This window comes from Nannospalax galili, unplaced genomic scaffold (genome assembly GCF_000622305.1).
Source record: "Nannospalax galili isolate Female #2095 unplaced genomic scaffold, S.galili_v1.0 scaffold488, whole genome shotgun sequence".
Taxonomy (NCBI): domain Eukaryota; kingdom Metazoa; phylum Chordata; class Mammalia; order Rodentia; family Spalacidae; genus Nannospalax; species Nannospalax galili.
Window position 1 is genome coordinate 4,516,838 of NW_008360316.1, and position 25,610 is coordinate 4,542,447.

The 25,610-nt window shown below is 42.2% G+C and overlaps 1 protein-coding gene across 1 annotated transcript in view; it reads left to right on the forward strand.

The window, feature by feature from the left end:
- The first annotated feature begins 3,580 nt into the window (after positions 1-3,580).
- The window catches only part of Sacs (sacsin molecular chaperone), a 108,767-nt gene continuing 86,737 nt past the window's right edge, over positions 3,581-25,610 (forward strand). The window contains exons 1-2 of the mRNA XM_008825004.3: positions 3,581-3,872; positions 13,496-13,997. The gene's annotated coding sequence lies outside the window, so the exon portion shown is untranslated. The remainder of the gene's footprint in view (positions 3,873-13,495; positions 13,998-25,610) is intronic.

Sequence of the window (25,610 nt, forward strand, 5' to 3'; positions counted from 1 at the left end):
AATAGCCATCACATACAAAAAAAAATAGGTGCCATTTAATTGTCAAAGGCATGCCAAAATGAAGGACAGTGCAGGTCTTGAGGCTCTGTATAACAGCAGCACTCGTGAGGGTGAACATGGTTGCTTAAACCTGTGTGCCGCCTTCCTGTCTGTCTGTAGGGCCATTGGGAGCCCAGGGGGTGGGGGACAATGAGCAGACCTCTGATGACTAAAGTGTAAATTGAAGACAGTGAAAAAGTATTTGGGGCCAGTGGGCTTGGGGGACGAAGGCCTGCCACTGGACTATGGCAGTGCTGCCTGGACACAGGGGTGTGTAGGGATGCCCTTTGGGATGGGGACCATGAGAGGAAGCATCCTGTGACATTCCACGCAAAGGTGCTCTCAGCCAGAATGGCAGCACTCCATATTCACTCTGTGCGGTGGTTCGTGTTGATTCTCAACTTGACAGGATCCACACTCACTTAGGATCTCACTCACTCACAAGCCTCTGGCCATGCCTGTGAGGAATTCTCTTGATTAGGTTCATTGAGGCAGGAAGACCACTACCCACAGTGGGCAGCACCATTCCCTGGGTCTGGGTCCTGAACTTTGTTAAAAGGAGAAAGCCAGCTGAGCTTCTCCTGAAGAAGCTTCATGTTCTTCTTCTGGCCTGTGGATGTGATGTGACCAGTGGCCCCAAGTCTGTCCCACCAGGAACCCCCTCCCCAACCCATGATGGAGGGTGGCCTCAAACTATGAGCTAAAATAAACATGTTCCCTTAGGTTGCTCTTGTCAGAGTATTTTATCACAGCAGCAGGGAAAGTGACTGAAACATTCCATAATAGTCTTTGTGAGCTGCTATGCTCTGAATATGCTTTGTCTCCACAGAAACCCATGCTGAGCCTTAATTTTTCAATGAAGAAGAGTGGGAGGTGGGGCCTAGTGGGTGTTGGGTCAAGGGGGTGGAGCCTTGTGAGTGGGTTAAGGTTTTCTCTTGGTACTGAGATCCACTCTATTGGGACTGGATTAGTTATCAGATAATGTAGTTGTGATAAGCCTCTCCATGTGCTATGGACATTCTGCATCAAGCACTGGATTAGCAAAGAGCCTTGCCAGATGCAGCTTCTGGGTGTCTCCAAAACCAGCCAAGTAACCCTTTCTCTTTTTAAATTACTCAATCTTTGGTATTCTGTTATAGCAACAGAAAACATATCAAGATATAATCTGAACAGAATCAGCACTGGGTCACATTTAGAAATATCACAAACCTAATTTCAAATGTGTAGAGGAGGGGCTGGAGAGATGACTCAGTGGTTAGGAGCAATGGTTGCTCTTGTAGAGGGTTCCATTCCCAGCACCCACATGGTGGCTAACAGCTGTCTGTAACTCCCGATCCAGGGGATCCGACACCCTCTTCTGAACTCTGAGGGCATTGCATGACACAGGTGCACTTACACACATGCAGGCAAGACGCTTATACACATAACATAAAATAAAAATAATAAAAGATTTAATAAATGTGTAGGGGAAAATAGGATTTTCTTTGAGATAGGGTCTCCCTGTAGCTCCAGCTGGCCTGGAACTCTCTGTGTAGACCAGGCTGGCCTTGAGCTCACAGAGATCTGCCTGCCTCTGCTTCCCAAGTACTAGAATTAAAGGTGTGGGCCATTGTGCCTGGTGAGATTTTTTTTTTTTAACTAAAGAAGTTCTCATGTTGAGGATACTGAAGACGATCACACTGCACAACCTGCAACCTGCAGCAGGATTTTTAAAAATTAGACATTTGTTTTCTTTTACATTTATTATTTATTTATTTGTTTATTGTGTGGGGAGAGTATGTAAGCCTCAGTACAAGTGTGGAAGTAAGAGGACAGCTTGTGGGAGTCAGTTCTCTACGTCTATCACGTGGGGTCCTGGGGATCTAACTCAGGTCATCAAGTTTGGTGGCAAACATGTTTAGTGGCTGAGCCATCTCACCTGCCCAGCATTTCTTAAAAATTCGATTTCTGTGTCTCTTTCTCAACTGTCACTCATCATAGCTACACTTCAGTTCATTTCTCCCTTTTCCCTTCCTCTTTCCCACCTCTTATACCTCTCTTAGGTGCCCAGATGTCAGTTCTGGAGTTACAGGCCCACAAGCCCATCCAGTTTTTTTGGGTGCTGAGGTTTCAGGCTCATGTCCCCATGCTTGTACAGCAAGTGGTTTTACCCCAGTCCCTTCAGTCATCTCCTCAGCCCCTTGATATTCCCTTTAAGATAAGGGCCTTGAGCATCTTTGGATTTTAGTCTAGAAGCAATCTTCACGGATACTGAGGGAGGCCTGACAGGATTCTGTGAGTGTGGAGTGTAGAAGTGCTGTCAGATTCGGTCTCTTCAGTGGTTCCTGGGTAGGGCCAGATTACGGAGAAGTGGGCGTGTCCCTTCTGCAGTCGGAGCCTCTCCTCGGAGACATCCTGTGAGCTTGTCTGGTCTGGAGTGCTGAGCCGAATTAGGGAATTTCCCCAGGGGTACAGCAAACTTCTGACCTCTAGAAGCTCCAGATGGGCTCGCACTCCGCATTCATAGGGTGCAGTTGGCAGTTCTGACCTGTACTATAATCAAAGAGCCCAAGGGCTGAGCTGTGTGCAAACCACTAGTGGGATGCCACATCCTCGTTTGTACGAAGGAGGCGTTTATTCTTACAATATCCCCATCATTAAATGGACAGGAGCAATTAATACTGGAAACGTGTTACAATTGTATATAGCATTTCACAACATGTATCACTTTTTAACGAATCAGCTAATTAATTATTTGTAGGAGTGTTTTGTCTTGCATGTATGTAGGTGCACCCATGTCATGCAGTGCCTTCAGAGGCCAGAAGAGGGCATCAGATCCGCTGAAACTAGAGCTACAGATGGTTGTCAGCCACCGCGGGAGGCCTGGGAACAGAGCCTGGGTTTTCTGTAAAAGACGGAAGTGCTCTTACCGCGGACCACCTCTCCAGACCCAATGTAGCAGCAGAATTTGAGTGAATGTTTTTTGTTTTGTTTTGAATTTTGGAACCTCATACCCACATCCAAACGACACAAAGCACGCGCTGTGTGCTGTTTCCGTTTTATCTGAGTGTACTGCTTTATTTGTTTGTTTGTTTGTTTATATTTGAGACAGTCAGGTAGCCCAGGCTGGCCTTGAACTTGCTATGTGGCCCAAGCTGGTTTACGGTTCCTGATCTTCCTGCCTTGCCTCCACCTTCCAAGTGCCGGGATTATAAGCAAGCGCCAGCACCCTGGCCTTTTGTTTTATTTTTAGCACATTATCCGACTTCATACTAGACACTGGTCAGAACGCTTCATGAGGTCAAGGAGACCCACAAGTGAGGTCCAAGGCCCCCTAGTCGCTAGCGCCAAATTTCTGTAGCAATTGTCTTCATTTTAAAACACGTGCTCTCCGAAAAATTAAACTTAACTAAAAGAAGAAAATAAAGCCTCCGAGATTCTTCAGCGCATTAGTCCACAGGGATGCGTCTGTAGCCTTATTGCCGCCTGCTCTAGATGATGGTCCTATCTCTTTAAAAAAAAAATCCATTCGGAGGCTAGGCAGGGGGAGCTGGGACTGCGGCAGGCTGGGGCCCTGCGCTGGCTGCGGTGGTGCTGATGGTACAAAAGACAAAGGCTCTGCGGCGATCGGGATGCTGAAGGCGACCCGAGAGTCCCCAGGGGTCCACTGGACGACAGATAAGGGAGAACGCAGAAGACGCCTTTGAAGGAGCGGGTGGACTGGGCGCTGCTGCCCGGCCGCTGGAGCCGGGCGGGTGCGATCGGTCCCTGCAGCTGCTGGCGGCACTGTGGGTCACTGTCCTGAGCATCTGCGCCTGGGCCGAGGCCAGAGCGCCGGAGGCCACTGTGCACGGGTGAGCAGTTCCTTAGCATCGCACCCTTGGGTGCACAGTCTGCGGTGTGGGGCCGTGATTGCTGCAGCCTCATGGAGAGGGAGAGGGCCAGGGATCCCGACTGGAGACTTTGTCATTTAATTGCATTGCAGAGGGTGGTCACTGTGGGAACTTGTGGGGACCTGTAAAGTGGCATTCTCAAAGAGGCTTATTGTTTAATCATTAGCCTAATTTTAATAACATGTTCTTAAATCAACCCGTGTCTCAGTTATATAATGATATTGGAAAGCTTTGTGGTGAAAAACATTTTTATTTATTCCATTCTAGCAAATGATTATTGAATTCTTAGAAAGAGTACTCTAATTTTAGGAAGAAATTCACTCTCTCTCCCTCCTATCCCTCCTATCCCCTTTCTTTTCTTTCCCATTTATTTTTTTTTCTTAAAACAAGGTCAATATTTCAGCCATAATTTAGGCTTTAATTTTATTTTCTGTGTCTCAGAAATTTTATTTTCTCTGTTCCATTTGCTACAAGGCAAAATCGGTTGAGCTCAGGTGTTTTCCAAGCATAAGCCGACACAAATTCATGCTGATGGGAACTCTTTATGCCTGCACCAAGCCAGAGAGGAGTAATTCACACTCAACTCCATTTTGTCATATGACAAGTTTTTGAGCCACCACTGACAGCCAGATGGATATTAGGGTAAGACAGGGGTTCTTGTGCCTGATGACTAACCAGCTTTTTCCTTAATCTTGCCAGATAGTCTCTGCAGCTCCTCTTCATCTCCTTTATCCCTCCTTTACCTCCCTTGGCTTTTGACTGCCCAGCTTTCCTCCCCTGGGATCTTCAAGACTCTTACTGTGTCCCTTTCAACCAAACCAAACTAGCTCATTCCATCTTTCTGTATTTCCTTCCTGGCCATGCTTGGGTTGTAAGAATATCTCCATGGTTTAGCTGTTGTTCTGATGTTTTGTTTTCATCATATAAGAAGAAAAGCCCAGCCACAGTTTTTGAAGATCAAGGGCAGCTTACACAAGGGGCCCTTTGCTTTCTGCTGGACCGGCTCTCGGCAGCTCTGCTGGATCCCCACTCCACATCCTCTGAGAAGTCACTTATATCCAGTGCCTCAGTTTCTCTTCTGTCCAAGACAATGACATTCATTGCTCAGATGATGATGGTACCGTTGAGATCAGGAAATGTGTTTGAAGACCTCTAGCGCAGACTGGGAACAGTGTGGCTAGTTAGTGGTTGCCACGTTCCCATTTCATCCATTCATCTAGCCACCCATCCATGAAACAAGCCAAATGGCTTCTTCTATTTGTTTTCCCAAAAGAATGAATTTTGAAATGAACTTTTGACTGAGTGCACCTTAATCAGCCTTGACCAGTATGTATATCTCACATACTTTATATGTGTTTGTGTGCACGCGCGTATGCTTCTCTCTCTCTGTGTGTGTGTGTGTATCTATCTATATATCTCACATATAGTTCTATATATCTCACATGGAGTTCTTGCTGCTGTGGTTAAATGCTACCCACTGTCTACCTTTGACCTATAGTATCGATGCTGAAATTTCCTTGTTGCCACAGGAGTATCCTCTTGGGGAAGGAAGGCTGATTCCTTTCCCTAAGCACACTGTGGCAGCATTGAGGATGATAATGGCTGTTTCCACCATGAGTCCAAATCAGGACCATTAAATGTCATTGATGTAGCAGGTGCCACATTGGAAGTTGGAACAAGTTCTGTTGTTGTACTGATCTTGGACAACCCAGGTAATAATGCACTCTTTAATGGCACTACCAAGCCCATGGCTATTTTTAATTTCTACTTTGTGTGTCTTTCTCTTCTTCTTTGATACTTTTCCTTATACTCTACACTTGCCATGTTGTGTCAGGTTTCAGGGTCTAGGAGGGAGATATTGTGCCCTTACCTTTGAGAGAAAGAGTGTAGTGAAGTTGGGAGAGCCCTAGACTGGGGTTTTTGCTCTGCTGTACATCTCTTTGTGCTGGTTAGAAAATCATTTCCCTCATTGCTGAGATACGAGGTCTGTAAAGAGAGGGTCCTGAGTACATGATTCAGATAGCTCTCCTTGGCCTATCCTCGTGTTCCCAGAATTATTCAATCAAATAAAGTATTTTCACCTATGTCTTTTTCTGATTCTCACAATAGCCTTATGAAACAGGCATTCCTGTTTCATAGATCACAAACTGCAAGATTCAGAGCAAGCAGAAGCACAGCTCTTTCTTACTTACAAGGGGAATGTTGACTGCTTGAGGCTCTTACTGAAGATCACTGAGTTCTCAGACTGCAGACCCTGAGTTCTGGTCCTGGTGTGGTTCTCTTCTCCCATCACTTAGGACTTAGGGTGCTAGGAAGCTCGAGACGCCATGGTAGTTACCAGTTTTGTAAGAAGCCATCTCTGGTACAGTTACAGCAATGTTACATCCAGACAGTCATTTGTTTTTAAAAATTCTACATCAATCACATTTAATGGTCCTGATTTGGACTCATGGTGGAAACAGCCATTATTATCCTCAATGCTGCCACAGTGTGCTTAGGGATTATATCGTGGGTCTGTTACCTAATATCATTAAGAGTGATCATTTAAATTGCACAAACATCTTTATTTCATTGAAGTACTGAGCACTAGAAAGGATAACCTCTGTGAATTTTATAATTATCTGGAATTGTGCACATTTTTACATAATAGTAGACTTAACATTTTTTTACATGATATTATTTTTTAAAATTTTATTTATGAGTGTATTGCCTGCATGTATGTGAGTGCGCCCATGTTGTGCAATGCCACGGAGGTCAGAAAAGGGCCTCAGATTTCCCTGGAACTGGAGCTAAGGACGGTTTGTAGCTGCCATGTGGGTGCTGGGAATCGAACCCAGGTCCTCTGCAAGAGCAGTCAGTGTTCTTAACCGCTGAGCCACCTCTCCATCCCCAACATGATAATGTATTTAACCACTAAAAAGTTCCAGTGGTGTTCCAAGATAAGACAAAGGAAATATTGGGTAAGATACACACATGCTAAAATATTATTCATTGTCTGAAACTGAAACTTAACTAGGTATATGTACATTTATAATTTTATTTGCTAAATCTGGCACTACTACATAAGTGAAAACTTAACTGATGAACTAAACAATAGCTATCTTGTACTTAAAAATATTAATAAGATTTTGAAGCCTAACACGTAAATTATAGCCAATGTCAACTTCCCATCAGATAATAGTTTTATTTATTAATTTTTCTTTGTTATGTTTTGTTTTGAGACATGGTCTCACTATGTAGACCTGGTTGGCCTCGAACTCACAGAGATTTGTCTGCCTTTGCCTCACAAGAGCTGGGACTAAAGGCGTGGGCTACCACACCTGACTTTTAGTAGTGTTTTTATTAAATGTTTATGCTGAGTGACTATTCTAGGAAAATTCCAATCCTCGAGAACATTTTTCTATGGCACCAAGTCTCCATTAAGAATAAAAATAAAAAACACCCAAGATTTTGAATGAATTTATTTGCAGACTCCATTTTGTAGTGGATCTTCAACATAGTAACTCTGATAGTTGACCTCTTGGAGCCTCAGTTTCCTTCTTTTTCAAAGCAACTGTGAATATATTAAGAATCCTGCCTCAGGGATTAGGTGACAGGTACTAAGCTCCTGGTATGGCAGCTTGCGATAGGCTCCTCCAAACAGCTAGCTTTTATTTTTGTGTCTTCAAAAAGCTACACGATGTCCATCAACTCTTGTCAAACTAGGTAAATTTAAATCCTATCTATTTTAATGTGATATTTAACAGCTTTTCTGAGATACTGTTTTTTAATTGAGATAATATTCATATGGCATACACTTTGCCCATGTGTTATATTATATTTATATAAACTTTGATCTGGGAGGATAGATGGATTTCTTTGCCAGCACAAGCCCCATACACCTCTGCCTACCACAATCAGCTCTGCTGGTTGGTTGAAACCTGACTCAGGATCAACTTGAACTTGATTCAAGATATTCTATAAAAGTAGATGTTTGTGCTTGTGATCTGGAAATGCATGTTGGGGAAATTTGTGCACAAAGTAACAGAATTGTTTCCTCTTTAAAATTAAAAAAAAAATTATGTATTTGTTTTGCTTACATGTATGTTATGTGTACCAAGTGCATGCAATGCAACTCGAACAGGTGTCAGATCTCTCTTGGAGTTACAGATGATTGTGAGGGGCAAAGTGGGTGTGTGGGAACTGAACCTGGGTCTGCTCTAAGAGCAGCAAGTGCTCTAAACTGCTGAGCCATCACCAGTCCCTAAATTGTCCACTCCTTATTGAATACCTTCTGTATCCATAATCCAGAACCCAAAAGGGAGGAAAGTTAAGGAACGGGCAGCAAAGCACCTGGGAAAGGTCTACAACTCAGAACCCCAGGGAAATCACGCATTTTAAAATTTAGCCTGAAGCAGGGCATCTTTCCTGTTGTGTGTGTTCCACGGACGTCTCTGTGCGCATGTGTATCCAGCCCTCACCTTTAGCTTCTCCTCATGACGCTGTATAAATGCATTTCGTGTCTGCATTCAATCACAGTGGTATCTAAGCCTGGCTGTGGCCACCACCACCTTTTCTACCACACGTGTGGCCCACCCAGTGCTGTCACTGGTGACATGCAGTGTTTCTCGGGGTTTGTTGGTTCGTAGGGTGGATTAATCTGACTTTTATACTTTGCAAAGATTCCATTTGAAGCCTGCTCGTTTTTTGCTGACTCACGTTTTGCTCTGACTGGGGGTGGGGTTGGTCACACCTGCTAATTCCAGGGGAGGCTTTCTGTGGGCTGTCTGCCTGCACTGGCTCCCTCTTTCTGGGTTGAAGACTTTCAAGGGCAAGTTTTCACCGTGCCCAGGGAGTCTAGCCCGGTGTGAATTTGTTTGGCGATGTGGAGTTTTAGTTTTCGTCCACAGATGCGTGTGTGTTCTCTTCTCTGAGGAGGGCCAAGCGCAGTGCGGCGTCTGTTCCCCTTGAATGGGTCGCTGGAGCTGTTCTTGCAGGTGAAGCTGCAGAGGGCTGCGCCGCCTGCAAATACTGCAGTACCGACAAGGGCTCAGGGAAGAGCTTCCCTGCCTCCTCCTTCCCACACAGCCCCCTGCTCTCTCCTGGAAGGAGTTTCAAGACTACTCACGAGGTTCTGCAGTTTAACAGACACCGTTATAGAGGACAACGCAATAACGTAGTTCTAATCATATTTTTATCCATCCCCAGAGGAAAGACCCTCCTGATCATATCCTTGGGCGGCTGCCAAGTGTCCGTTTCTCCGGGGTCTGCTTCGCTCTCCTTTCTGCTTCAGTTCACTTTATCCCAGCCTAGATTTCCTCACCCTCCACACTCTCCCCGCTGCTGACTTCCACCAAAGAACTGCTTTGGGTTGAGGGAACCAGCTGTTTACCACGACTGATCGTGACCGAACGCCGGGACTCTCCTGGTTGTTTGTCTCAAGCGGCGTAGCTCACAGAAGTTTTCATGTCAGTGAGTGGGGCTGGCACATCTCTTCCTAAAATGAGATCACCCGCAGTGTCAAATCCCGCTGTGAAGCCCAGGTTGCCAAAATAGGATATTTTTGCTGGGAAGACCAAGAGGTCACCCAGTGGATACCGTGCTTATGTCAGCTGTGGACGGCAGCTCTAGGCTTTAGAGCCAAATGAATGATTGATTGTGCAGGTGACTAAGAGGGGTGTCCAGCCCCATTCCCTCACAGCCATTGCAGGGCATCCGTTGTTTTGGCATAAAAGGAGGGTGTGAATCAGTGGACAGAAATGACTTCATGTCAGGTCATAAGTATGAAATATTATATGGGCAAAAACAGTGGTGTCCAATATTTGCATAAATTTTCTGCCCTCTGCTAGGTACTTGTAGACACACTTCAATTTAGCCTGTTTCAGAGGCTGTGCATAGCCTTGTTTTACAGATGTGGAGAGCTGGGCATGAAGAGATTGCATGATTCTTGAGTTCTGGTGAGTAGAAGGCTCCAGAAGGTTGCAGGATGCTTTGTTCTTCTCCACAGGACAGGGAACAGGTAGCTTTCTCCTTAGAGGAAGGTAGGGGAGAAGAGGGAGGGAACGTTTGAAGGCCTGTACAGCGCCCGTTGGTGTTTCCAGTAGCCAGTCTCCTCTGATGAATTTCTGATACATGCCATTTTTCATTCTCAACATTTTTTTCTAACTTTTTGCTTTATCTGATCAGTTTTCCTGAAGTTTGCCAATTTTAGTAGTCTTCTTAAAGAGCTAACTTTTCTTTTGCAGATTTCCAGTGCATCAATCGTTGCTTCTCTGGTTATTAATTACTCTCCCATTTCCAAAAATGTGTTCTTAGGAATTATCTCCATGACCTTTTTCTCTCAGTTCTTGAATATTCAACCCAATCCTCAAACTTTCTTCTTTCTGAATGAGCCTATTGATGACTATAAACTTCTCCATAAACATATAGGTCCTGATTTTTACTAAAGAAACAGAAGGCTGAAGACTGTTTTTGGTGGGCACTTCCATTCAGTCTGAATTTACATGTCCTTTTACATTCATTTTGGTTATTTTTAGTTGCTTTCTAATTGTGGACCTGGCACTGTGTTTGTTTGTCATACAAATGGAATATTTCCATTCGCAATACATTTATTTGAGTAGAAAGTGTCTTAGCTAATTTTCTGTTGCTCCTAACACAATACCACAGATTAGTTAAATTATAAAGAAGAGAGCTTTACCAAGTCTCACAGGTCAAGTGACCCATTGAAGGTCAAGTGACCCATTTGGTGTGGCCTACTTGCTGGCAGAGTCCCTACACTTAAAGGCCACCACATGGCAGGAGACAGGGAGTGTGTGTGAGTCTCCTTTGGTCTCCTCCTCTTTGGATGAAAGTGTCAGCATTCAATCATTGGAGCTTCACGCTTGTTATTTACCCAATGAGCTCCCAAAAGCCCCCTCTGAACATATAGCTGGATTAAGTCTTCCTTCTCAGTGCTTCAAAGTGGGGATTAAGCTCCAACATATGTTGTAGAGGGAACAAACCATTTTCAAACACTAGCAGAGTAATTTTAAAGAAAAATGTTAAGTAATTGAACAAGTGGTACAAAAACTGACCAAATATCTTACAAGTGGTGTGTTGTAGTTCAAATATGAAAAAACCATAAAGGCATTTTATCAGCAAGTATTGTAGTCAGATGCTCTACCACTGAACTATACCCCTGTGCAGGGAGTATTGTTTGAGAACCGTGTTCCTGGCAGCATGCCACCTTCTTTCATTGACTAGCACCATCTTGTGCAGTGTGTAATTATTTAACCACCGTGAACAATCATGGGCAATAAGACAGGTTCTAAAGAGATGGACATGACAAATGTCATACTATCTAAAAAAAGGAATAATAAACTTGAGAAATGTAAGTTATGGGTGATATATATGTTTCCTGTAGAAGTGTTATTAATTGAAGACTGGATTATGGAAAAGATACTGAACACAGAGGTGTTGGACAAGGCCACCACTCTGAGCCAGTCTGGGTTCATCAGAGCACACTGTGTCATGTTCACCCTTTACACGCTTGTCATTAGACTGGCAGGTCAAGGTGGTCAGGAGAGAGATGTAACTGTGGTTTTAGTAATACATGGGGCACAACCATCAGATACGGTTAGAGATAGCAGAAATAGGTATGACTCGGGCTGGAGAGTTGACTCAGCAGTTAAGAACACTAACTGCTTTTGCAGAGAACCTGGGTTCAATTCCCAGCACCCATGTGATGGCTAATAAACTCCAGTTCCAGGGGATCCGATGCCCTCTTCTAACCATCGCATGACATGAGTGCATTTACATACATACAGGCCATATGCTCATATACATATAATAAAAATAATAAATAGAATATTCTAAAAAATAGGTGTTACTGATAACAGCATGTTTACAGAGGCTCTGAGATACACAGAAAACATCAGTCAAAGGTCATTTGGGGCAATGAATATGTCACTGTCCACCCAAAAGAATGTTATAATACTCTGTCACAGGGTTCTATACTGTTTAGTAACTTCACCAAGCGTGCCTGGTGATATATAAAGCTCATTTTATACTTCAGGGTGCAGAATACTCATTTGTAAAGGTCTTGGTAAACTGGAGTGAGTGACTCAGGGAGGTAGATGAGCATGGATATACAAAACTGTTTCTCTGTTTTCTCGTTCAAGTTCTCTCAGAGGCAGAGTATTATGAACAGATGTGCAGGCTAAGGTAGAGATGGGAAGAAAGGGCTGCTTCAAATGTAGCCAGCTCTAGACTTCTATCTAATCTCATCTTCTACCACAGAGATTCCTGTAAGACCTACATCTATTCTACAATCTGATCTATTTTATAGATATATTTAAAATGAAAATTTATTGAACAAATACATTTTTATTTAAAAGTTATATTTGGGGTTTGGTTGTAGCTTAGTGCTAGACCATGTGCCATGAGCCTATATAAGAAACTCTGACTTTGATCCTAAACACACACACCAACTGAAGATAAATAAGAGGAGGAGGAAGACACATTTGTTTGTTGGTTTTGATTTTTTGAGACAAGGTCTCATTGTAGCTCAGGCTGACTTCAAATTCACAATCGTCCTGCCTCTGCCTCCCTAGTGCTGGGGTTATGGGAATGTGCTATCATGCCCAGCCTGAGAAGACATGTTTGGATGTATTTTCATTCTTGAAATCACTGATGAGTTTAAGATGAAACATACTTGTCCAAAATGTAGGTTTTTTTTTTTTTACAGCTGTTAATAACATAGAGCTTGTATTCCAACTTTCTTGTTTTACAGATGAAGTTGATCCTATCTTCAACTTCATAATGCTTGACCTCTTAATCCAAACATTTCAAATCGAAGAACCCAATGAACAAATATTATATTATAGACAACTTCCATCTTCTTGCAAGTGTGATCCCTTAATTTAAATCCCTTAGTTTAAACTAGCATTTCTCTAATTCTCAACATGTGACAACAAATTGTCATTATATTAGATTTTGTGAAAAAGAATAGGATTTGAGACTGATGTGCTTTTACTAATCTCAGTCAAAATGCGCAGTAAAAAATTTAATTATAGAAAATTGCTGGAAAAGTGTTTCAAGGACAGGTCTACATACAGTTTTGAGTTCCTTCCCTAGGTTTTGTTGATCATCCAAGGAGCTACGATAAGTCATCTTAGCTTAAATTATTACCCTGCAGGCTTTTATTGACAGGATATAATTAAATTGTAGAGCACCTGTGCAACCTACATGAGGGCCTGGATTCCACCACTAGCACCATCAAAATACCAAATAAGGATGTTGGAATGTGGGAACAGAAGTTCCAGAGCTGATTGTTTGCTGTGCTCACCATCACCCTCCTTGAGTGAGCTAAACAGAGCTTCTCATTTATGAATAAATATGTTTATAATTTTGGCCCCATCAGGTCTAGTTACACATGTGTGTTTGTTGGTGTGTGCCTTGTTGGGAGGCAAGGGGTTGGCAGAGGTGCAGTGCAGTAGTGCTTTATAATTAGAAGGTCACTGAAGCTTAGAGCCTGGCTGTCTTCCGTGGGGAACTGTGCTTTCAGTGCGTGTGTCTCCAGTGCTCTCCTTATCCCTTTCTTTACCCTTCCTTGTTCTTTCTTTCAGGGTCTCTGAGGTGAAGTCAGGATGTCTGCAGCAGCACAGCTGGGAGGAGACTTTCCCCAGGGAACACTTTACACCTGCTGAAATGAAGGTGGGAAATGCCCCCACCCAAGCATCTCTATAGCATCTTCACCCTGTACCTCCAACACGGAATGCAGAAGAACCTCAGAGGAAAATAAGTTAATTTTGTGTCTGGGGAAAGGCACCATCTCTTGGTCAGGCAATACTGTTTTACTTGAAGCACTTGTGTGGGTTGCTGGGTCAGAGGCAACCTTTATCAGACCAGTGCCATACGGAACACAGGCACAAGGCACTAAGCTTTCTGACATCAGATGGTGAATGGATGCTGGAGAAAACTGGCTTTTGACTGGCCGGAAAGAGCTGCTCAGAGTGTATGTTGAAAGGAAACACAAACAAGAGACTTCAGCATAAGGAAGGAAAATATGTATATGGTTTCAAGGACAAATATTCCAGAAGAGAGGATCATGGAGACCAAGGAGAATAGGTAAATAGCTAACGTTTTAGATGACAACGATTTACACTGAGATTTTAACGCTTGCTCAGTTTCCATTAGTGAAATGTAGATAGACAAAAACAAATGAATGCTCCCTAGAGGTAAAGGGAATGCACCGTATATAGAGTTTCTTCAGCCACAGACGAAATGGTGCATGCACCACTTCGAGCCAATGGCTAGAAATAATTCCTTCATGTTTGTCCAATGGTTTTGGCTTTTCTCTTGCCTGGTGTGGTTATTAGGGTATAGAGTGGGTTAGACTCTTCGTAACAACATCTGGCGTTCGCTTTCCTAAAATGTTTATATATTCCTGCCTAACAAAGGTCATATGAAATAAAATAAATGATTGTAAAGTACTTGGAATTGTGGCAAACAACCTAAGGAGGGAGGGAGAGGGAGAAAGAAAGGAGGGAGGGAGGGAATACAGAGAGAGATACAGAGAGCAGCTTTTCTTTTATAAATTATGGTAATGAAGGATAATGCTTGCTCCTTTTCTCAAATGTGGTTGCTATTTTATAAGAACATGTTCTTATTTTACAAGTTTGAGGATTCACGCAGTTATAGTTGTATGTATTACTGTTTAAATTTATGTGTGCATTTTCTAAAGCATGTAGCAGAGTACTCTTATTCTGACTGATGTATTCAAGTAGCATATTCAAAAATGGGAACTTTTAGTACCATAGAGACTAAGAAAGACTTTATATTTTAGCCTAATGATAGATCAACAGATAAAATAGATTTTTTCAAATTTAGGTTTCTAAACTTGAAATACCGAGTTAAAAAAAACCCTAATAGTGTTTCTCTGCCAATTTTGAAAAGCTGCACATTAGATAGAATGTTTACCTTTTCAGAAGTTGCTCCCTAGCATTATCCCAAGTAATTTTGGAACTAATACTTTTTCTTTTTCTTTTTCTTTTTCTTTTTCTTTTCTCATCTTTTTTTGAGTCAGGGTCTTGTTATGTGGACTAGGCTAGCTAAAAAGTGGTAATCTTCCAGCCCTAACCTCTCCACTGCTGGGGCTATGGGTTTAAACCACCATGCCTGGCTGTTTTTAAAATATATGAATGCAAAAGGGAACTGAGATTACTTGCATTTTTATTCCTATTGAATGATTGGCATATTTATTATCTGAACTTGCTCGTATTATGAGAAGTCCTGTTTCCTGATGTGGTTATTATGGTATGTTTCTTATTTACTAAGAAATTAAATTTCTGTTACTGATGATACCCCATTAAACATGGAGGGAATGTTTTCATGTTACTTTGTAGTATTTCTGTGGATTTTTTTCATCTTCTAAAGCACTTTCATAGTAGCATTTATCCCCTTAAGTATGGAAGTAGATGCTTTTTCAAAGGACAGGTGAACCAATTTCCACTTAACTCACTGGTTGGTTGATTTAAGTTATTTCATTCACATATTTGAGACCAGAAATCATACAGAATGATTGGTCCCGACAGTAACTACAAATTGCCGATGACTGGAATCAAAACTCCAACAGATTATGTTGTCTTTGCAATCACTATCATAAATGCTATTTATATCCAGAAGGAAGTACAAATTGACTGCAGCTTTTTTGCAGAGAATGTCATATAGGCTACAGGTACTTATAATTCGCAGTTTATTGAAAACTAAATATCAGTGGCTGGATAGAGAAACACACACACACACACATGCACACATGCACACATGCGCACACACACACCTATTTACAATGGAAGAGAGAATTGGGCTCAACTCTGAACAGCAGCAGAGACAACAGAGATGTATAGTCAGCACATTGGATGAGGGGTCAGTGGGTGGAAACATCAGAGGCAGGAAAATTCTTACTCAACTGGCTTGACAGAATGATCATGTATTAGGAGTAAAGGTGACTAAGTGGGACTAGCATGATGCTGGTTGGGCCAAGACAGGAGAGAGGGAGGGAGGGAGGGAAGGACAGAGGGGGAGAGGGAGAGAGAGAGGGAAAGAGGGAAGGGAGGGAGGGAGAGAGGGAGGGAGAGAGAGAAAGAGAGGGAAGAAGGGAAGGAGGGAGAGAGAGAGGGAAGAAGGGAGGGAGGGTGGGAGAGAGAGAGGGAGGGAGAGAGAGAAAACATCTGGGATAAACAGGAACTTGGAGGAGACTGACTGGAGTTGGTTAAGGAACATGTTTTCATCTCCTTATTCAAGGAAAGAGGAGATGCCTATCTATAAGTTTGTTGCTCATTCCATCCTATTTTGTTCATTAAGGATCATCTGAAACATCTCTTGAGATTCAGTAGCAAGGAGTATTTGCTGGATGGTTTGGGAGGTCAGGCACTTAGTAAGGGGAACTATCCATGAAAATGAAAAGAAAGATAAAGGTTAATGTTTGGAATAAATTATAAATTTTTGTTGATTAATTTTTAATACTGGTATTTGAGATACAAGAAAACAAGTAAATTTATATAGATCTACTTGTTTTTCCTTTATTATTTATTTTTTAATCTTTTTATTAATTCTTTGAGAATTTCATACAATGTATTTTGATCATATTCAGAATGCCTCCTCACCTCCATCCCAACTAACTACCCCCCAAACTTCTATTATTATTTTTAAAAGATCAAAATTAATTTGTGTTTCCCAAATTCTCTTGGGTATGGGTCCATCCTTTGGAGCCTGGTCAGCCTACTCAATGTCACACCCTTAAGGAAACCTGCCTCTTCTTCTCCCAAGAAGTAGCTATCAATTGCTAATAGTTCCTTAGTGAGTGCTGGGGCTTCTTGCCCACCTCCCTGCATCATGCTGGGTTTTTGTCTGACTTGGACTTGCATGTGCTCTCAAGTGCTGTGGATTCATATGTGCAACATGGTTTCCTTGTAGTCATCCACCACCTCTGGTTCTTAAATCTTTTTGACCCTTCTTCAACAATGATCCCTGAGCCTTGCAAAGAGAGGTTGTGATAGAGATGTCAAATTTAGGGCAAAACACTCTCTCTCCAGTCTCTTGTTCTCTTCATGTTGGCCAGTTGCGAATCTTTTTGTTAATCACCAGTTGGTACAAGAAGACTCTTCTCTGGTAAAAGTTGAGATGCACTGATCTATGGTTATAACAATAAGTCATTAGGAGTTGGTTTAATACTATGTCCATTTAACAGACTATCAGCAGCAGGTTCTCCCTACTGCCTGTGACTTATCTAACCACAGGTTTCTGGCCCTGATAACAATGCCAGGTATGGGCTCCATCTTGTGAAGCTGGCCTTAAATCCAATCAGAAAGTGATTGGTTATTCCATAATGTTCCTGCCACTACTGTACCAGTTGGCATATCTTGCCAGGCCAGTCACTATTGTAGCTTACAGGGTTCACAGCTGGGTAAGGTTGGTGATTACTTCTCTGGTAGCATGCATAGCACCTTCTAGTGCTATGAAAGCCAGCCAGAAGAGATGAAGTTTTGAGGTCAGAACCACTTGATTTCTCCATGTTTGTTGTATGACTCATGTATGTGGTGTCTTTATCAATAGGATCTTACTGTCAAGTTCTGAAAGGCAACATACAGCAATGCCAATAACCAGGATTGTTTGAGAGCCTATGGAACTCCCCACTCCCTGGTCAGCAACTCCGAAAGGAGTCCATATTTTATTTGCTTGGCCTTGGATATTTTATTTTCTAGCCTGAGGTGCCTGGTAGGGGCCTTTTCCCTCTGTTATAGGATAACTCTATTTAAACTTTTTATATTACATATGTATCTATTTTAAGAAATTTCTCTAGTAGTAGGTTTGTATATGACTTTTTCGAAAGACCTTTTGGTGTTAGCGATCCCTCTCCTTACTCTCCCCTCTACCCCGCCTTCCCATTTCTCACCTCATTTAAATCTTCCTATTCCTTTATTTCCCCTTCTCTTTTTATATCACTGCATTCTATCTCCCCTCCCATGACCCTCACTCCTCACCATCATGGCTCCTTACTAGTTTTCTGACTCCTATGGATTTTCTAATTAAAGTACACAGATCTAAAGATTCAAAGCTAGCATCTACTTGCTAGAGAATTAGCAACCTTTGTCTTTCTGGGTCTAGATTAGCTTGCTCAGGATGATTTTTCCAGTTCCAAGCTGAACAATATTTTGTGGAGTAAGTGTGCCATATTTTCATTATCCATTCTAGGCAGTTTCCATTTCCTGGCTATTGTGAATAGAACAGCAGAGAACATGGATGAACAGGTATCTCTGTAGTAGACTACAGAGTTCCAAGAGTGATATAGCTGGATCATATGGCAGACCTATTTCTAGCTTTTTGAAGAAACTCCACACTGATTTTCAGAGTGGTTTCACCAGGTTGTACTCCCACCAGCAGTGAATGAGTTTTCCCCTTTCTCCACATCCTGGCCAGCGGCTTTCATCATTTGTTTTGGGAACCTTAGCCATTTTGACGTGGGTAAGATGAAATCTCAAAGTAGTTTTAATTTGCATTTCCCTGATGGCTAAAGATGTTGAACAAAAGTATTTCTCACCCATTTGTATTTTACCTTTTGAGAACTTTGTTTAGTTCCTTGTCCCAATTTTAATTGAGGCATTTGTTTTTTTGATATTGGGTTTTTTCTGTTCTTTGTATATTCCAGATACTAACCATCTGTCAGATGTGTAGTTGGTAAAGATCTTTTCCTATTTTATAGGCTATCTCTTGACTTGAATGATGATGTCCTTTACTGTATAGAAGCTTTTAATTGCATGAGGTCCCATTTATCCATTTTTGGTCTTAATGCCTATGCTATCAGGGTCCTATTCAGAATGTCCTTTCTGTGCCTATACGTTCCAGTGTAGTCTCACTTCTTCCTCTCTCAGATTCAGGGTATCAGGTCTTATGTTGGGGTCCTTGACCCAAATGGAGTTGAGTTTTGCACCAGGGGAGAGATAGGGATCTAGTTTCATTCTTCTTCATGTAGCTGCCCAGTTTGACCAGCACCATTTGTTAAACAAAGTATCTGTTTTCCAATGTGTATTTTTGGCCCTTTTGTAAAAATCCAGCCTGGTCTACATAACAAGTCCAGGCTGGCTGGGGCTACAAGGAGAACCTGCCTCAAAAAAGATAAAAAGAAAAAAAAAAAGGAAAATCAGGTGACTGTGTGTGGACTAAATTCAAGTCCTTAATTGTATTCCATTGAGCAACATGTCTTATTTTATACCAGTACCATGCTATTTTTATTACTATAGCTCTGTAGTATAATTTGAAATAAGTGATGATGATGTCTCTGGCTCTTATTTTATTGTTCAGGACTGTTTTGACTATCCTGGCTTTTGTGTGTGTGTGTGTGTGTGTGTGTGTGTGTGTGTGTGCGTGTGTGTGGTGTTTCTATATGAAATTTTAGATTATGTATTGAATTTCTGTGAAGAATTTTGTTGGAGTGCTAATGACCATTGTGGTGAATATGTAGATTGCTTTTGATTGGATGGCCCTTTTTACAATGTTAACCTTCTCAATCCATGAGCATGGGAGGTCTTTCCATCTTCTTCAATATCTTAAAATTGTTATTATACAAGTCTGTCACCTTGATGATAGATTTTTTTTCCAAGACATTTTTTTTGAGATTATCATGAATGGGATCATTTCCCCGGTTCCTGTCTTAGCATGTTTCTTGGTATTTAGGAAGACTATTGAGTTTTGTGTATGAATTTAGCATCCTGTTACTTTTCTGAATGTGTTTATCAGCCATAAGAGTTTCTGTTGGAGTTTTTAGGGTCTTTATAGAATCCTGTCATCTGCAAATATGAATACTTTGACTTCTTCCTTTTCAATTTGTATCTCTTTTATTTCCTTCACTGTCTTATTGCTCTAGCTAAAACTTCAAGCATTATATTGAACAGAACCAGAGAGAGTGGACTTCCTTGTCTCTTTCCTGATTTTAGTGGAAATGCTTTGAGTTTTTCTCCATTTAGTACAATGTTATCTGTGGGCTTATTGTTTGTATATTGCCTTTACTATGGTGAAATATGTCCCCTGTATCCCTAGATTCTCCATGACTTATTTATTTATTTATTTATTTATTTATTTATTTATTTATTTATTTATTTATTTATTTATTTATTTATTTATTTATTTATTTATTTATTTATTTATTTATTTATTTGGTCTTTTTGAGACAGGGTCTCCCTGTAGCCCCAGCTGTCCTGGAACTCACTATGTAGACCAGGCTGGCCTTGAACCCACAGAGATCCATCTGTCTCCATGACTTTTATCATGAAGGGATGTTGGATTTTGTCAAAGGTCTTTTTTGTATGTGAGATAATCATGTGGTTTTGGTCCTTGAGTCTATTTATGTGGTGGATTACATTTATGGATTTCCATATGTTGAATCATCCCTTCATCTGTGGGATGAAGCTGACTGGATCATAGTAAATAATCCTTTTGATGTGCTCTTGCATCTTTGTTCATCAAAGGGATTGGTCTATAATTTTCTTTTTTTGTTAGTGGAGAATTCAGTCCAGAAGTTTCTATAAAAAACATGTTGTGCAGTGCCCATGGAAGTCAGAAGAGGGCATCAGATTCCCCTGGAACTGGAGTTACGGACAGTTGTTAGCTGCCATATGGGTGCTGGGAACCAAACCCAGGTCCTTTGCAAGAATAGCCAGTGCTCTTAACTGCTGACCCACCTCTCCAGCCCCAATTTCTGTATTCTTAACTAAAGCTAATGGTAGTTTTCAAACAGAGAAGCCCAGGATATTAACCCAGCTGTCTTTACTCCTATATCCAGCCTCCATGTGCCTGGGACTTGGAGCCTCTGTCACCTGGCACTCTTGATAGTATCACATAGGGCACAGTATCACATAACCCAGCTGCCTTTATTCATACATCCAGCCTCCATGTGCCTGGGACTTGGAACCTCTGTCACCTGGCACTCTTGATAGTATCACATAGGGCACTATCCTTCTTCATGTTATTTCTGTGGGTTGTCATGAGGAGCAGTGGTTTAGAGTATGACTCCCCACTGAACCCCTGATCAGTCAGTCAGGAAAGACTGTAAATCTTCAAGAATGTGCATCTGGAGTCCTGGGTGAGGGCTCTGGGAATCCAGTGATGAACTTGGTCTTGTAGAAGTCATGGTGCCATGTGTGCTATTTCTGACTCTTGTAAAATTGGTGAGGAAGATTGTACTTAAGGAATGTAGTGACCGGCATGAAGACTATGATGACAATGGGGTTGGAGAGTGAGCTCAACTTGCAGCATAGTATAGACAGCTGGGTACTTACAGCCAATGGGCAGAGTGAGGAATCTATGGATGGAAAAACACCAAGGTATTCTTGCTAAACTGATTCCACAGGATTCCTGAGGCAGGCAGGCAGGGTGATGGATATTAAGAACAGCGGGTTCTTCCTGAACTAATTCAGCAATTGCTACCACATCTGCCTAGATATGACAAAGACAGTATATATACATCATTGAGGCCTACTGGACTTAGAGTCTTAGAGGAACGGTTTCAATTGGTCAAGAAGACAGTTTTTGTTAGAATCACGCAGAGGTGTCTCCTGTCTTGCCACAGTCTTGGACTATGAGCCTGACTTTACATCCAACCCAGGATCCCAATGCTCTGCTTTCTGTTAGGATTCTACAAACAATCTGTGTCCTTATAGTGTTTTTGTTTTGTTTTGTTTTTTGGCTACCATGAATTAAGCATTTGTTATGTTGTGGACTTAGTAGAGAGAAACCGACACAAATAAAATTTTGTGAATTTTACATTTTAACAAACAAAAAATAAGCAATAAGTGTAATCAATAAATTATACAGTGTGTGATATAATGAAATGAAAGGAAAGGGTGATAAAGATAAGGTGGTGGGCATCTCCCCAGTCCCATGTGCCACAGTTTTAAATAACACAGTCAGGGTAGACTGCTCAGAGTAGGTGAAATTTGAGCAAGTGTTGAAGGTGATGAGGGACTTGGTCATAAGCTATTAGGGGAAGAATGTTCCAGACAAAGCCCCTCAGTGAGAGCTGCCTGGTGTTTTCTGATAGTAATGAGGAGGCCAGCCTGGCTCAGAAGTGAAGGAGGACAAAGATGCAGATGACCAGATGTGACCAGACCCTGGGTCTGTGATGGAAAGGGGACCATGACTGGCAAGAGTTATGTGATTTGGCTTAGTTCTCAAGATGTCCTGTAGCTGTCCTACTTACCTTCTTGAAACATCAGGATGCTGAATGTTTCTAAGATAATGCCAGCAACTGGGTTATTACAGATGTTGTGGTGATTTCCCAGAAACAACTGATTCCCTAATTGTCCAACAACAGTTGTGTGCCCCATACTTCTGTTTTGACAATAATTAGCCAGAGTTAACACAAACCCTAGACATTAAGAGCTCAGTCCCATGGGATTGCACCTATTTCAGATGTCAACTTGCAATGGGTGTGGCCCCCTAGACCATCTGTACTTCTCCAAAACCAACTGCAAATTGGAGGATGCCTAAGATTGTGCCCACCCCCAGGTCCCATACTTTGCTGAAATGACTCAGTCCTCAGGAAAGCACTTTTCTTAGGATTGTAGTTTATAATAAAGGATGCTATTCAGAAATAGCCAAATGGAAAGAATATAGAGGGTGTTGTATGGTGTGGTGAGGTGAGCATTCACGGACCTTTCTTGACCCCTATGAGCATCCACCCTCTCAGCACCTTGATGTATTCTCCAACTTGCAAGCTCCCTCATTTCTGTTGTTTTAGAGTTTATATTAAAGTTCCATTAAAGGAAATGACTAAGTCATAGGCCCTGGTGACTGAATTCAATCTCCACCTCTGTCTTCTCCCTGGAGTTCAGTTAGGGGATGGGAAAGGAGAGGGGGCTCAATTACATAGATTGCTCCTCTGGCCACCATCCTCCATCTTGAGGCCACTAAGAGTCATCTCTGCACATAAACTCAGGAAAGATTAAAAAAAAAGGCTCTTTGTCAACAACTAAATATACTAAGCAAATTCTAAGAGTTTTAGGTGAGGTGTCCTGTGCCAGGAACCAGGGACAAAGATCAAATATATATATTTTTTCATGGTACCAAAATGGAAATAACAAAAGTCCATCTGGAAGAGCAGAGTCTGTCCTCAGGGTGGCAGACAGATCTGCAGTCCAAGTATATGGAAACAAACCCAGACAGGGAATAACAGGTGGGCAGCAGAGGGCCAAGGAAACATGCCAGCCCAGGAAGCCTGATGAAGCATGGGCAAAGACACCATTCAGACTTGAAACCATGATCAAGTAGCAGAACCCAGAAATAGAGGCAGGAGGCAAACACTGGACAAGTGGCTTGGCAATTCTTCCACACCTCCTAGGTCTCAGGAGTTCATGAGCACAAGGAAGAACCATTAATATGTACACACATGTCTCTGTGGCTTGAAACCTTCTCTTGTGTGACAAGACTCCAGGCCTTATACCTCTGTCATCTGCTTCAATTCTCCTCCAGCTATTTCTGGGCTTGCTCGGGGCAGGGAGAGCTCACTTGGGCTTAGGAACAAGTATGCTCATGTTCTTTCCAGTTGAGTCCCTTGGTCCAGAGTCTGTGCCATGCCTCTGCAACTGGTACCTTGGAGAAGATGTCATTCCCAGGCCTTCAGTGGAGTCCTTGAGCCCTGCAACGTGTATGGGGTAGCTGCTGGGGCCTGGTGACAGCACTGTGGGCTGTTAGTTTCACCCATACTATGTATTTCTTTCTTTTTTTAAAAAAATTATTTATTATTTTTATTTTATGTGTATGAGTGTATTGCCTGCATGTATGTGAGTGCACCTGTGTCGTGCAATGCCATGGAGGTCAGAAGAGGGCTTCAGATTCCTCTGGAACTGGAGTTAAGGACTGTTTGTAGCTGCCATGTGGATGTTGGGAATTGAACCCGGGTCCTCTGCAAGAGCAGTCAGCACTCTTAACCACTGAGCCATCTTTCCAGCCCCTATATATTTATATATTTCTTTTTAAATAAACGTTTTATTACTATAGCTTCATTTCAGAAAATAATGGGCGTCTTCATGGCATGTTCATGCATGAATATCACAAAAATGGTCATGTTTACTTTCCCTGAATCCTCTCTGTGCCCCCCCCGGCCTCCTCCGTTCCTACACAGGTTTTCTGTTTAAAATCCACATTCTGCATTTGAGAAAACATATGTGATATTTGGTTTTTTGGAGTCGCTGCCTCTTATTTCCTGAGCGCCGTGGCTTCACCTTGTGTTGTCCCAGGCGCAGACCCAGTCTCTTGCCAGGAAAAGAAGAAAGAGGAATTTGGGACCTGTCCTGTCCCCGTGTTGTCTCCATGTTTCCCCTTGGCCTTAGAAACCTCCACATCCAAACAGAGCAAAACAAACACCCAATAAGTATCCTTCTACCTCTTGTAAGAGAAAACAGATTGTGTCATGGAAAGTGTGTAATCCAAGCCAGCCCTGCTTGGTTTGAATCTCAGCTAGGCCATTTGCAATGCGGTGGCTGTGGATCAGTGACTTTTTCCACACTGTGAGAAAAATAGTACCCACAATCATGTTGGATTGGAGATCTTGAATGGAAATCACTTTGAAAGTGGAAACACAGCATGTGTGCCTTTCAACCAGGCCCACGTTTCCTTGTCATAATAGTGAGTTATGATTTAAATGTGCCCCTAGCTGGCGGTGATGTTTTGAGACATTGTGGAACCTCTGGGATGCAAGGCCTACCTAGAAGTGGAGAGAAGGGGTTAGGCCTTGCAGGCTTATCTGCCTTTGGTTCAGACCTGGGTTTTCGGCTTCCTGGTCCAGTACCATGTGAGGAACTCTGCTATGTGCTCCAGCCATGCCTGACTGAAATCGTGAACCAGAATAAACCCTTCCTCTCTCCTAAGTCTCTTCTGTCAGGCATGTTGTTACCTTGATAGAAAAGTAATACAGTGAGTTTGTTTCAACTTCTTCCTTGGGAACAGAATGGATGTTCTGTGTTGAGTGAACAGTCAGGTTGTACTCAGAATCAAATTGGGATAAACATATGGCTTGAAGGAAAAGGTGAAAAAGAATCATGAGGAACATTCCGGAGCCTGTGGAAAGCAGCAACAGTGCCGTTACCACTAAGCCTCCCAAGGCAAAGCGTAGGAGCACTCCACTCCCACCATGCGAAATCTGCAACGTTGCTACATATGGAAGCTTCCATGTGGCTTCTTGTGACAGAGTCAAATTACAGTGTACTAAAATGAAAGTATGAATTAATTGTATAAGAAATACCTGAAGTATAAATGAATTTTAAGTTTAAACCTGTGCCTCATCGACAAGATACATAGTGTATATGGTAATATTCTCAAATTGAAAAGTTCTCAAATCTGAAATACTTCCGGTTCCAAATATTTCAATGAAGGTTATTCAACCTGTACTTGAACCTTGAAGGTCCAAGTGCAGTTAGGTGGAGCAAGACTCCTGGAGAAGTGTGGTTACCCTGAATTGAAGGTTATAGTCAGCCGTGTTGATGCTCCAGGTGGGTGTTAGGCAGTGAATTCCCTAAGCTCTCCTTCCCCTGAGCTTTTTCTGGGATTCTACTTGGGGCCAACTCCACTTGCAGCGGAAGTGCTCTGTATCCCTGCTGTCCTCAAAGGTCAGCCTGATCCAGGAAAGGTGGAGGGGACATGTGTAGAGACACTTTCATTTTCCTTGAACTGGAGTTGACAGAAATCCTA